Here is a 14,229-nt window from a genome sequence, read left to right as displayed (position 1 = left end):
CTTCTGCCCCTTACAATTTTTTTCTTCTTTCATTTTCTTTCTTGAATCTGCATTGACTTCTTTAATTTTTCATAACGGTCCATGTTTGATTATTTAGTCCCAGTTAATTGAACGTGTTAGCTATAGTAAGCTAATTTTATTTTTTAAATACTGATTCTTATTGAGTTCTCTATTTTAAGTATCAGTTTCATTCATGCTCTTGTTAGCATTTTGAGTCGCATCTATTTTTTGTTGTTCCATGTGTATTGATTTCTGCAATTTTTGTTTACAATGATTAACGTTTAATCGTTTAATTTTCATCTACTACATGTGTTACTTACTTATCCTGTTTTAGACAATATTCTTATAAAGTAGTAAACTAGTTTATTTATTTTCAAATTTGGTTCTTCGTTTGTTTCATATATCCCATTGTTTTTGTGATAATTTAGTATGCAAGTTGGACACCAATTGGGATAGTTATCTCTTAAATCCTTTTTAGTTTCTATTATTAGTGTAGTGATAGATTTTTTAACATGTTACAGGCCAGGCTTAGTCTAAAGTTGTCGTAGCTTGTTTAATGCAAGGTATAGTTTGGTCTGTTTTCATCCTGGAATGAGAAATAACATTGCCATTGCGGTTCCTTTGAGATTGAGACCAAACATTAGCAACACTCTACCACATCACAAGTTCCGGCCAACCTGCTTTCACAGCCATGAAGGTACGCACACCACCGCTTTAACGCTTTCAATAGCCTAGGGCACTTCATTTGTTGCATGTTCTTGTTCCTCCCCTCTCTCTCTGTAAGTTCTCTCTATCTGTTTCTATCTAAAACACTTTCTATTCATGTAATAATTCTTTGTTTGTGTTGTTCATAATGCCATTGCTTACGGCCCTTCTTCTTCCATGCTAGGACATACCACTAGTTGCGTGTCCTACCCCTCTCCTCAAACTAAGCCCACGGCGCTTCATTTCGAGGTTCAACTCCCCATTCTATTTGAGTTCTCTTATGCCTTCACATTGCTGAAGTTTTGTTGTCTTATTTTTGTGAAAATCAACGACATTCATTTGTTGCTATTGTTGTTGTTTTACCTTTGGATGACTGAGGCCGAAATGATATGGGTATGCATACAAGAGAATAAGTGATAACTCTAGATGATGGCTGAGAAGCACTGTGTGCACTTGTTAAACCATTCTTTGGTTATTTTTTTCCTGAAGTTTTATTATTATGTTTGCTTTCTCAGATTCTTGGCCGGTTCAACCATGCTCGTGCAGCTCAATTGACCCTCCCTCACTTTGTGTGTCAAACACCACTATTTATGCCAGCGGGTACTCAAGGTTAGAGTTTCCAATTTATCCTTTCTGATATGCAGCAAATGAAGTCCATGGAGGTGGTGGACACCATGACAAGGAGGAAGATTAACATTATGTGCCTACAAGAAACAAAGTGGGTTGGTGCGAAGGCTAGGGAGTTGGATACTTCTGGTTTCAAACTTTGGTATACAGGAAAGGTGAATAATAGGAATGGGGTTGGAATAATTGTGGATAAGCAGTGGAAGAAGGACGTAGTGGATGTCAAGAGGGTGGGAGATCGGATCATCTCTATCAAACTTGTGGTGGAGGGAGGTGCTTTTCATGTGATTAGCGCCTATGCACCGCAAGTGGGTTCGGACGAACAACACAAGAAAAGGTTTTAGGAGAATCTAGAGAGTTTGGTCCAAGAAATACCTTTGGGAGATAAGATTTTCTTAGGCGGAGATTTAAATGGCCATGTTGGGAGAGAAGTGACTGGATATGGGAGTATTCACAGAGGCCATGGTTTCGGGGTGATCAATGCCGAGGGTAAAGCTATTCTGGACTTTTCCTCAACCTCTGAACTTCGCATCGCAAAGACATGTTTTAAAAAGAAAGACGAACAGCTTATAACCTATAAGAGTGGCATGACAAGCTCTCAAATCGACTTCTTCTTGTTGAGGAGAGTTGACCGAAAATATTGCATTAATTGTAAAATTATCCCGGGAGAAAGTTTGACAACACAACATAGGGTGCTCGTCATGGATTTTCGCATTGAGCAAAAGTTGAAAAAAAGATATCATACGAAGAACCCAAGGACGAGGTGGTGGCGGATGAAAGGTGAGGAACAAAGAAGCTTCTTAAGACGGGTAGCAGAAGAGAAAAAGTGGGATGGGAATGGAAGCGCGGAAGAGATGTGGAGGGAGATGGCAGAAGTTATTAGAAGAACAACAAAAGAAAGCTTTGGTGAATCTAAAGGAATATGGTCAAGAGACAAGGAGTCCTGGTGGTGGTATGCGAGTGTACAAGAAAAGATAAAGATAAAAAGGGAGTGCTTTAAACAGTGGTCTTTATGCCGCAACGCAGATAAATGAGAAAAATATAAGGCGGCTAAGAAAGAGACAAAAGTGGCTGTAAGTGAAGCAAGAACAAGAGCATATGAGGGTCTCTACTAGTCTTTGGACACGAAAGAAGGTGAAAAATGTATATATAGAATCACAAAGAGTCGTGAAAGAAGAAGAGATTTGGATCAGGTTAAGTGCATAAAGGACAAGGATGGAGAGATGTTGGCTCAAGAGGAAAAGATTAATGAAAGGTGTGGAAAAGCTACTTCTACGAGTTATTCAATGAGGGACAGAAGACTCTTTCGAGCCTTGGTCGGTTATGCACAAGGGAAGAAGATCAAAATTTTGACTACTGTCAAAGGATTCGATACTTCGAGGTGAAAGAGGCTCTAAAGCAGATGAAAATGGCAGGACAGTAGGACCTGATAATATCCCGATTGAAGTTTGAAAGGGTCTTGAAGAAAAAGGCATCAACTGGTTAACCAAGCTTTTTAATAAGATTTTAAGGTCAAAGAAAATGCCTGATGAGTAGAGAAAGAGCACCTTGGTACCTATCTACAAGAATAAGGGGGATATACAAAGTTGTGGAAACTATAGAGAGATCAAGCTTATGAGTCATACCATAAAGTTACGGGAAAGGGTGATAGAACGGAAGTTGAGAAAAGAGACACAAGTAACAGAGAATCAATTTGGATTTATGCCAGACATGTCTATCACTCAAGCGATATACCTATTAAGAAGGATGATGGAGAGGTATCGTAGTAATAAAAGGGATCTACATATGGTGTTTATTGATTTGGAAAAAGCGTATGATAGAGTACCAAGGGAGGTCTTATGGAAGGTTTTAGAAAAGAGGGGAGTAAGGATCGCATATATTCGTGCAATTAAAGACATGTATGATGGGGCCACAACTAGTGTGAAGACTCAAGGTGGTGTGACAGAGGAATTTTTTATTGGTATAGGATTACACCAGGGATCATCCTTATATCCATACATTTTCACATTAGTCTTGGAAGTACTCAGAGAGCACATCCAAGAGTCTGTGTCATTGTGCATGCTTTTTGCCGATGATATCGTCCTTATGGGAGAGTCAAGGGAAGACCTAAATAAAAAGTTGGAGTTATGGAGAGAAGCTCTAGAAGTGTATGGTCTGCGCATAAGCCGTAGCAAGACGGAATATATGGAATGTAAGTTCAGTCTAAGAAGGGAAAACACTAATATAGAGGTGAAATTGGAGAAAACATCCTACGAAAAATTAATTAATAAATAAAACTAAATATAAATTATTTAATAATTATTAAAAAACTAAAAAATATATTTTCTTATTAAGATCATTCATGGTTTAGATGTTTTATGATCATGAAAATCGGAGCCTATTTTATGTCCGCACCAACAAACTTTTAAATAAAATTTTAATTTGTTAGAGATTAATTTCTGGTGTACCAAATTAAAAAGTACGGTGAAAAATAAAAAAAACATTTACCGGCTTACCGCTGTGGGTTTTTACTTCTTTCTACTTTAAGTCTTTTAACACATGCCCAAACTCCCGAGCGTTGAGCAGTGCATTTATTTTATCTTACTTTAGACAGAAATAGTGCGGTCCTTTTATTCTATTCGGCCGACGGATTGATTAATGAAATAATTAAATTTTAAAATTCAACCTTAAAACCCTAAACCGACTTTAATGGTGCTCAATTGTCAATTCAACTCAACTCTACGAAGCTTTGTTAGCCGCCCCCGCCTCAAAATTTTCATTCTCCCCTCTTCACACTTCAAAGCACCCTCACCCCGTTCTCCTCTCCCTCACGTCATAGGTTTCTCTTCTGCCCCTTACAATTTTTCTCTTCTTTCATTTTCTTTCTTGAATCTGCATTGACTTCTTTAATTTTTCATAACGGTCCATGTTTGATTATTTAGTCCCAGTTAATTGAACGTGTTAGCTATAGTAAGCTAATTTTATTTTTTAAATACTGATTCTTATTGAGTTCTCTGTTTTAGGTATCAGTTTCATTCATGCTCTTGTTAGCATTTTGAGTCGCATCTATTTTTTGTTGTTCCATGTGCATTTATTTCTGCAATTTTTGTTTACAATGATTAACGTTTAATCGTTTAATTTTCATCTACTGCATGTGTTACTTACTTATCCTGTTTTAGACAATATTCTTATAAAGTAGTAAGCTTGTTTATTTATTTTCAAATTTGGTTCTTCTTTTGTTTCATATATCCCCTTGTTTTTGTGATAATTTAGTATGCAAGTTGGACACCAATTGGGATAGTTATCTCTTGAATCCTTTTTAGTTTCTATTATTAGTGTAGTGATAGATTTTTTAACATGTTACAGGCCAGGCTTAGTCTAAAGTTGTCGTAGCTTGTTTAATGCAAGGTATAGTTTGGTCCGTTTTCATCCTGGAATGAGAAATAGCATTGCCATTGCGGTTCCTCTGAGATTGAGACCAAACATTAGCAACACTCTACCACATCACAAGTTCCGGCCAACCTGCTTTCACAGCCATGAAGGTACGCACACCACATCTTTAACGCTTTCAATAGCCTAGGGCACTTTTATTCGTCACATGTTCTTGTTCCTCCCCTCTCTCTCTGTAAGTTCTCTCTATCTGTTTCTATCTAAAACACTTTCTATTCATGTAATAATTATTTGTTTGTGTTATTCATAATGCCATTGCTTACGGCCCTTCTTCTTCCATGCTAGGACATACCATTAGTTGCGTGCCCTACCCCGCTCCTCAAACAAAGCCCATGGCGCTTCATTTCGAGGTTCAACTCCCCATTCTATTTGAGTTCTCTTACGCCTTCACATTGCTGAAGTTTTGTTGTCTTATTTATGTGAAAATCAACGACATTCATTTGTTGCTATTGTTGTTGTTTTACCTTTGGATGACTGAGGCCGAAAGAATGATATGGGTATGCATACAAGAGAATAAGTATTAACTCTAGATGATGGCTGAGAAGCACTGTGTGCACTTGTTGAACCATTCTTTGGTTATTTTTTTCCTGAAGTTTTATTATTATGTTTGCTTTCTCAGATTCTTGGCCGGTTCAACCGTGCTCGTGCAGCTCAATTGACCCTCCCTCACTTTGTGTGTCAAACACCACTATTTATGCCAGTGGGTACTCAAGGTTAGAGTTTCCAATTTATCCTTTCTGATATGCAGCAGTTGAAGTCCGTGGAGGTGGTGGACACCATGACAAGGAGGAAGATTAACATTATGTGCCTATAAGAAACAAAATGGGTTGGTGCGAAGGCTAGGGAGTTGGATAGTTCTGGTTTCAAACTTTGGTATACAGGAAAGGTGAATAATAGGAATGGGGTTGGAATAATTATGGATAAGCAGTGGAAGAAGGACGTAGCAGATGTCAAGAGGGTGGGAGATCGGATCATCTCTATTAAACTTGTGGTGGAGGGAGGTGCTTTCCATGTGATTAGCGCCTATGCACCGCAAGTGGGTTCGGACGAACAACATAAGATAAGGTTTTGGGAGAATCTAGAGAGTTTGGTCCAAGAAATACCTTTGGGAGATAAGATTTTCTTAGGAGGAGATTTAAATGGCCATGTTGGGAGAGAAGTGACTGGATATGGGAGTATTCACAGAGGCCATGGTTTCGGGGTGATCAATGCTGAGGGTAAAACTATTCTGGACTTTTCCTCAACCTTTGATCTTCTCATCGCAAAGACATGTTTTAAAAAGAGAGACGAACATCTTATAACCTATAAGAGTGGCATGACAAGCTCTCAAATCGACTTCTTCTTGTTGAGGAGAGTTGACCAGAAATTTTGCATTAAATGTAAAATTATCCCGAGAGAAAGTTTGACAACACAACATAGGGTGCTCGTCATGGATTTTCGCATTGAGCAAAAATTGAGAAAAAGATATCATACGAAGAACCCAAGGACGAGGTGGTGGCGGATGAAAGGTGAGGAACAAAGAAGCTTCCTAAGACGTGTAGGAGAAGAGGCAAAGTAGGATGGGAATGGAAGCGCGGAAGAGATGTGGAGGGAGATGGCAGAAATTATTAGAAGAACAACAAAAGAAAGCTTTGGTGAATCTAAAGGAATAGGGTCATGAGACAAGGAGTCTTGGTGGTGGAATGCGAGTGTACAAGAAAAGATAAAGATAAAAAAGGGAGTGCTTTAAACAGTGGTCTTTATGCCGCAACGCAGATAACTGGGAAAAATATAAGGCGGCTAAGAAAGAGACAAAAGTGGTTGTAAGTGAAGCAAGAACAAGAGCATAAAGGACAAGGATGGAGAGGTGTTGGCTCAAGAGGAGAAGATTAATGAAAGGTGGGAAGAGCTACTTCTACGAGTTATTCAATGATAGACAGGAGACTCTTCCGAGCCTTGGTCGGTTATGCACAAGGGAGGAAGATCAAAATTTTGACCACTGTCAAAGGATTCGAGACTTCGAGGTGAAAGAGGCTCTAAAGCATATGAAAATGGTAGGGCAGTAGGACCTAATAATATCCCGATTGAAGTTTGGAAGGGTCTTGGAGAAAAAGGCATCAACTGGTTAACCAAGCTTTTTAATGAGATTTTAAGGTCAAAGAAGATGCCTGATGAGTAGAGAAAGAGCAACTTGGTATCTATCTACAAGAATAAAGGGGATATACAAAATTGCGGAAACTATAGAGAGATCAAACTTTTGAGTTATACCATAAAGTTACGGGAAAGGGTGATAGAACGGAAGTTGAGAAAAGAGACACAAGTAACAGAGAATCAATTTGGATTTATGCCAGGCAGGTCTATCACTGAAGCGATATACCTATTAAGAATGATGATGGAGAGGTATCGTAGTAATAAAAGGGATCTACATGTGGTGTTTATTGATTTGGAAAAAGCGTATGATAGAGTACCAAGGGAGGTCTTATGGAAGGTTTAGAAAAGATGAGAGTAAGGATCGCATATATTCGTGCAATTAAAGACATGTATGATGGGGCCACAACTAGTGTGAAGACTCAAGGTGGTGTGACAGAGGAATTTTCTATTGGTATAGGATTACACCAGGGATCATCCTTATATCCATACATTTTCACATTAGTCTTGGAAGTACTCAAAGAGCACATCCAAGAGTCTGTGTCATTGTGCATGCTTTTTGCCGATGATATCGTCCTTATGGGAGAGTCAAGGGAAGACCTAAATAAAAAGTTGGAGTTATGGAGAGAAGCTCTACAAGTGTATGGTCTGCGCATAAGCCGTAGCAAGACGGAATATATGGAATGTAAGTTCAGTCTGAAAAGGGAAAACACTAATATAGAGGTGAAGATTGGAGAAAACATCCTACGAAAAATTAAAAGTTTTAAGTATCTTGGGTGCATCATACAGGATAATAGAGAGATTGAACAGGATGTAAATCATAGGATCCAAGCAGGTTGGTCAAAATGGCGGAGTGCATCTAATTTTATATGCGACAAAAAAGTGCCTTTAAAATTTAAAGGTAAATTCTATCGCACCACAATAAGACCGGCTATGCTTTATGGTACGGAGTGTTGGGCGGCTAAAGGAGAGCACGAACATAAGCTGAGTGTGACAGAGATGAAGATGTTGAGATGGATGAGTGGTCATACGCGATTGAATAAAATAAGTAACGAAGATATAAGGGAAAGAGTTGGAGTAGCACCTATTGTGGAAAAGATGGTTGAATCGTGTCTCAGGTGGCTTGGACATGTGAGAAGAAGACCGATAGAACATCCAGTCAGGAGGGTAGATGAGATGGAAGATGGATAAGGGGTGAGAGGCAGAGGAAGACCTAAGAAGACCATCTATGAGGTGGTCAAACGAGATCTACATGTAAACGGTCTCTCTGTAGACATGATACATGACAGAGCATAATGGCGTCGTTTGATTCATGTAGTCGACCCCACTTAGTGGAACAAGGCTTTGTTGTTTTTGTTGTTGTTGTTGTTGTTGTTGTTGTTGTTGTTGTTGTTGTTGTTGTTGTTGTTGTTGTTGTTGTTGTTGTTGTTGTTGTTTTTTCATTCTCATGCTCAAGCCATTTCATGGTATAAGATAACAAAGTTCACCTTCAAAGTTGTTGCCAAATTGTTTCATTTTTTTATAATACAATATTGCATTCGTATTGAGTTTGTTGTTTTGGGGGGAAAGTATGGACATCGGTTACTCATGTCCATAGAACATTCAATGTTGATATTTGCATTGATTGAGTTGATTTTCTCTTTCCTAGGCTTTTGACAGATTTCTAAGTGGTTATCTTGCACTTTTGCATTCCTAATTGGAGGGGTTAAATGAACAGGGACAATCAAAGGCTTGACAAATAACGAACTTGAGAGAATTGGATGCCAAATAATTCTGGGAAACACATATCACTTGCCCCTTCGACCTACTTCTGAGCTTCTCGAAGAAGATGGTGGTCTTCACAATTTTATGAACTAGCCACGGGCTATGCTTACAGACTCTGGTGGCTTTCAAATGGTTGTTATTTGACTTAACGTATTCTTTTTCCTTTTACTGTTGTAATTTCGAGCATTCTAGCAATTATATTATTATCATCGGGTTCCATCAAGTAATACTGTTGCATACTAATTTTGTCTGATAATTTTTCATGCCATATCATTGTTTGAGGCTTGTGTTTTCTCTTATTATTGTGTCTCTGTCTTCAACCTTTGTACAAGTTTATCTGTATCAGAATCAAAAGTTATAGTATAATGTCACTTCAAAGTGAAGAATGATGTTGATCATACTAAGAGAAGTATTGAAAGTAATCAAGGTTATAACAGAAAGAAGCCTAAGGCTGTGTGGATAGGCACTTAGGCAGGACAAAAAAATGACATTGGAGCTAAATTTGTTGTGTGAAGTGAATCTGTATTATCTTTTTGCTAATTGATAACTATATTCAGAGATAATGTTGAAAAAAATCATTTATATTTTTTGTTAAAAATCTTACCAATCTACCTCACTAATGTTTTAGGTCTCATTGTTGCATCTTGCTGATATCACAGAAGAAGGTGTGACATTTCAGGTATATATTATTTTCAAGTTTCATAGGAAAGTTTGTATCTAACCTTTTTTCCATTTTAAGACAAGACAAAAAAATTATAATAAGAAAAGGTTGCAATTGTAATCTACAATGAAATTCTGTTATTTGTAACTATAGAATTATTTTCTTGCTTCAGTCACCAGTGGATGGCAAGCCAATGCTTCTTACACCCGAAGAATCAATTCAGATACAAGTATGTAGATTAATTGTTTTTCATCCATATGTTTCTTTCAATCAATACTTGATAGTTCATTTAAAATTTGAAATACTTTTAGGACTCCACATATTATGATTTGCTTTCAGATAGAAGTTGTTCATTGAATTCTTGTTTTAAGTTATAGTTATTCCCAATATAGTATTTCCAAATTGAGAAAGATGATCTTTTATTAGATATTAGATTAATGTTTATAATTTAAGCTTCATAGAAAATTGCAAGTGACATGCATAACAGATTGTAGTACTGACTACAAAGTATAGCACTGGAAATTGATTCGTTGTTCTTATGCACGTTTTCTTGATGCCTTCAATAATTTCTGGTTTCTTGTACTTGCTTCTGGAGTTTCTGGTTGAAGCTTACGGCTAGCAAACTGTAACAATATATTTTAAGAAAATTGATTTTTCTTTCTTATGTTCGTCATAAATTGTACATAACAGAATTGGAGCAGATATTATTATGGCTTTGGATGATGTCGTAAAGACCAGCATTACTGGTCCAAGAATTGAGGAAGCTATGTATCGAATGCTTAGATGGATAGATAGATGCATAGCAGGTAATTATGTTATTGAAGTGTATCATTTAAGTCTTTGGTTGTTTCCAATGCTAAATATAATGGACATTCCTTCTGTTAACAGCGCACAAGAGACCTCACGATCTGAACTTGTTTGGTATTATACAAGGTGGTTTAGATCCTGAGTTGAGGTAAATTTTAGCACAAACCATGATGTTCTTCCTATTATCAATGTGGATGTTGTGAAACAAGTAACTAACTATAAATTTATAATTTGCAATATGCTGTACTCAGGGACATCTGTGTCAAAGGTTTGGTAGACCGCAACTTGCCTGGGTAAGCACAAGTTTATTTAGTCATATAGTCTATTTTGTGGTTTCAAGCTTATTGCCATTTCTAATGTTATTTATTTATTTTGTGCTGTCTTTTAGAACAATACTAGACAGTATACAATACTAGCTGGTTTGAATGTCAGCTCCAGTCTCTTTTGTTTAGGCACCACACAAAATGGGCTTGGTCATATTATTCATGAATTATTACTGTGTAATATCTTAAAGTTAAACTATAAATTGCGAGTTAAACTAACTCGAGACAATTTAATGTGTTATTGCTGATTCAATTTAACAAAAGAAAAGAAAAACTAGGATTGTTGATCTGGTATCTAGTACTTATCAAAAGAGTGAAGAAAAATAGTATAGCATTCCAAAAATATGCATGAATAGATAAAGGTCTTCTTTCATTGACATACTACAGTTAGAAGTAACCTTGTGAAATAAAGGAGGACATGTGGAATCAATAGTTTCGTAATGCTGCTAAGGAGCTTAATATAATTTTCTTTTGTCACAGCTATGCTATTGGTGGTCTTGCAGGAGGCGAAGATAAAGATTCATTTTGGCGAGTTGTTGCTCAGTGCACTGCTGCTTTGCTAGAGGATAAACCACGATACGTTATGGTCAGAATAACTTTCATTATAGCAGCCATTACTTTGATATACATTTCAAATTAAATCAATTTCATACCATTTGCTTGTACTTGTTCCAGGGAGTTGGTTATCCACTTGATATTGTTGTTTGTAGTGCTTTGGGTGCAGACATGTATGATTGTGTCTATCCCACCCGTACAACACGTTTTGGGACTACCCTTATTCCTGAGGTGATCTTTTTCCATTTTATGGACAATTTAGGCTATGTTACAATTAAAATTTTTGGGAACAAAATTTTATGGAATAAAAATTAAAGGAGAAAAATATTATCTCCTTAAAATTACAAGTTGTTTGGTATACAGAGAAAACAAAAATTCTCAAGAGCTCAAATATGCAATTCACTAAACGGGGGCAAACATTTACCCTAGTCAAATATAAAGTAAAATTTATCCGTAGAATTAGTGAATTTTACTCTGAAATTTTTCCTTTCTTCCTTTAAAATTTAGCACCACAAAATGTAGCCCCTCTTTTCCGTCCAGCTGAACATAACCTTATAATTTTTTCTGCCATCATAGTTCACTTGTTGATGCATCCGCATGATTTTAAACTTAATTCTTTGCGGTATGTTTGTAGGGAGTACTAAAACTAAAACATAGAGCCATGGCTGATGATACTCGACCAATTGATCCTACCTGCCCTTGTATGGTATGCTTCTGAGAGGGTACTTCTTTATTTGATGAATTATTTGACGAAATTGGCATATTTTTATATTTTTTTATTTTTTCCTCATAGGTTTGCAAGAACTACACCAGGGCCTACATCCATTGCCTTGTCATTAAAGACGCCATGGGTCTCAGCTTCTATCATATCATAATTTATATTACATAATGCGGGTAGAAAACTCTACATTATATAAAATTTTGCTTATAAATTAATGATCAGTACATGTTCAACTAAAGTCCTTGTATTTTTAAATTTGTAGCTTAGCAGGAATTTACACACATCAATAGTTGAGGGAAGGTTCCAAAGTATGCTTATATTTAATTACGTGTTCCTATCATTGGATTCTCTTCTATTATTAATTATAGCTTTTCCCCCTTGAGAAGTTCAAAGCCTCCCTATATGCCACTAACCCTTTTATTTTTATTTTTTTGTAGGTTTGTATGTGACTTTTTACAAACAATGGTATTTAATACTTCATTTCATTATTGTTCTCAATTTCATCTGCATTCATGTTAATGTTTGTATGTTTGAAATTTAAATATTTATTTTTGAATTGAAAGATATTTACCAACATCATCTTTTTCAAACTATCAAAAATATTTGTTGACTGTTATTAAATCTTCTCACACCTTTCTACTGCAGTTCCCCAAAGGTGATGTTCCTGAATGGGTCTGCAATGCTATGGAGGTGGCCGGAATCGACATTTCTTCCTGCTGTACTCCATTTCCATCATGCCAAGAAAAGTATTCCATCGATGAAATTGGAACTAATGACATACACATGGAGTTAAGGCTTACATACACAAGTTATAGACCAACACGAAATTTAGAAATTTAGCCGAGCATGGAAGACATGCACAAATTAGTTTACACAATGATTTTTTTGCAGGTTAATGCTTAATTTGGTTCTTCTATGTACACGCGTGAATCATTTTACTTGACTCGTTAAAATCAATGAGAACTAAAATGACTAACGCATGTACTTTATGGAGATCAAAGTGAGCATTAACCTACTTACTTTTGGTAGCATAAATTTTGTATCCTGCATATGCTGCTTTGAGTAAAATTTATTTAAAGGTTTACAGCAAATCTTTTGTTCTTTCCAATTCTTATTGTCAACACAAGTGGAGATTAGGGTTATGTTCATGAAAGGAAAAAGAAATGGCGTAACATTATTTAAGTCTTGCTGTTTATGTCATGTGATTTAATATCTTTTAATTCGAACTTTTTTTCCTTATTTAAGAAATGGCGTAACATTATCTTTATGCAATTTTTTTTCCTTTCAAGTGTCAAAGCTAATGGCTGTCCTATCATGGAAATGCTTGTAATTTTTTAGGTATATTTAATGTCTTATAGAAGCTTTTCTTGAAGTATTGTAAATAAAAAAATGGGAGTGCTAGGTAAACAATGACTATTTTGAATAACATGAATAACCACCAATCAAATAAAAATATACTACACCCTAATTTAATGCTACTAATTAAATTTACTCTTTTAACCCTATTAATTCACATTATTTATACATTGTTCAAAAATATTATTGGTTACCTATACTTTTTCATAAAAAATAGTCGGGAATATTTCTAAAGCTCGCCGAAAATGTTTTAGAAGTATAGGAATCTAAAATTCATAACTTTCATTTTTTTGGTCTTAAAATTCATACTTGCAATTGCAACAATATCTATATTTAAAATAGACATTTATGTACGACTATATGAACTGAATGTTTTGTTTAACATTTTATGGACAGTTGGACACCGAAAGGCGAGAGTCTAAAAATTGAACACATCCTTCAGATTAAACATAAATAAAGAGTAATTGTTCCGTTAATTTTTTGAAAATTTTATGGTAATTTCTCTTTATCATCCATATCAAATAAGGTCAGTAGTTGTATACTTAGTAAAAACTAGTAGTTATTTAAATAATTGCATTATTTTAAACATTGAAATTTTACCTATCGTTAATTGTCTATTACTAATTTTACAACTAAAACTAGTATTTTTATCCGTAATACTATTATGAAAATTTAAATCTTTTAAAATTACGTCGATCCTAATATAATAGATTATGACACAAAATTTATAACATTAAATTACATTTACAAAATGGTCATAAAGGACAAAAGTCTCCGTCGGTTAAGAAGATCAGAATTTCTGTAAATAAATTCTTTTACATGAAAATAATAATTTAAAAGTTTATTATTTAATTTTTTTATTTATGAAAACTCTAATCTTCTTAGTCGATGAGGACTTTTATTCCTTGTAATTTTTTTATAAAAATAGTTTGATTTTATTAAATTTTTTGTAATATAATCTATAATATCAGAATAAAATTGACGTAATTTTAAAAAGATTATATTCTTGTAATGTTATTATGGATAAAATACTAATTATATTTTATAAGTTATTCTGTTTATTGATCAGCCAATAACACTAGTCAGTAGTGATACATTGATGTGGCTTGTGTTATGACATGTAGACGTAGTATTGACTGATGGTATGTCATGTACTA

The 14,229-nt window shown here is 35.4% G+C and overlaps 1 pseudogene; it reads left to right on the top strand.

The window, feature by feature from the left end:
• Positions 1-4,035: 4,035 nt before the first annotated feature.
• Positions 4,036-12,556, top strand: LOC112770487 (uncharacterized; annotated as a pseudogene).
• Positions 12,557-14,229: the final 1,673 nt, after the last annotated feature.

Source organism: Arachis hypogaea, chromosome 18 (assembly GCF_003086295.3).
Source record: "Arachis hypogaea cultivar Tifrunner chromosome 18, arahy.Tifrunner.gnm2.J5K5, whole genome shotgun sequence".
Classification (NCBI taxonomy): domain Eukaryota; kingdom Viridiplantae; phylum Streptophyta; class Magnoliopsida; order Fabales; family Fabaceae; genus Arachis; species Arachis hypogaea.
Note: the sequence above shows the minus strand (reverse complement) of the source record. Positions and strands in the feature narration are given on the sequence as shown.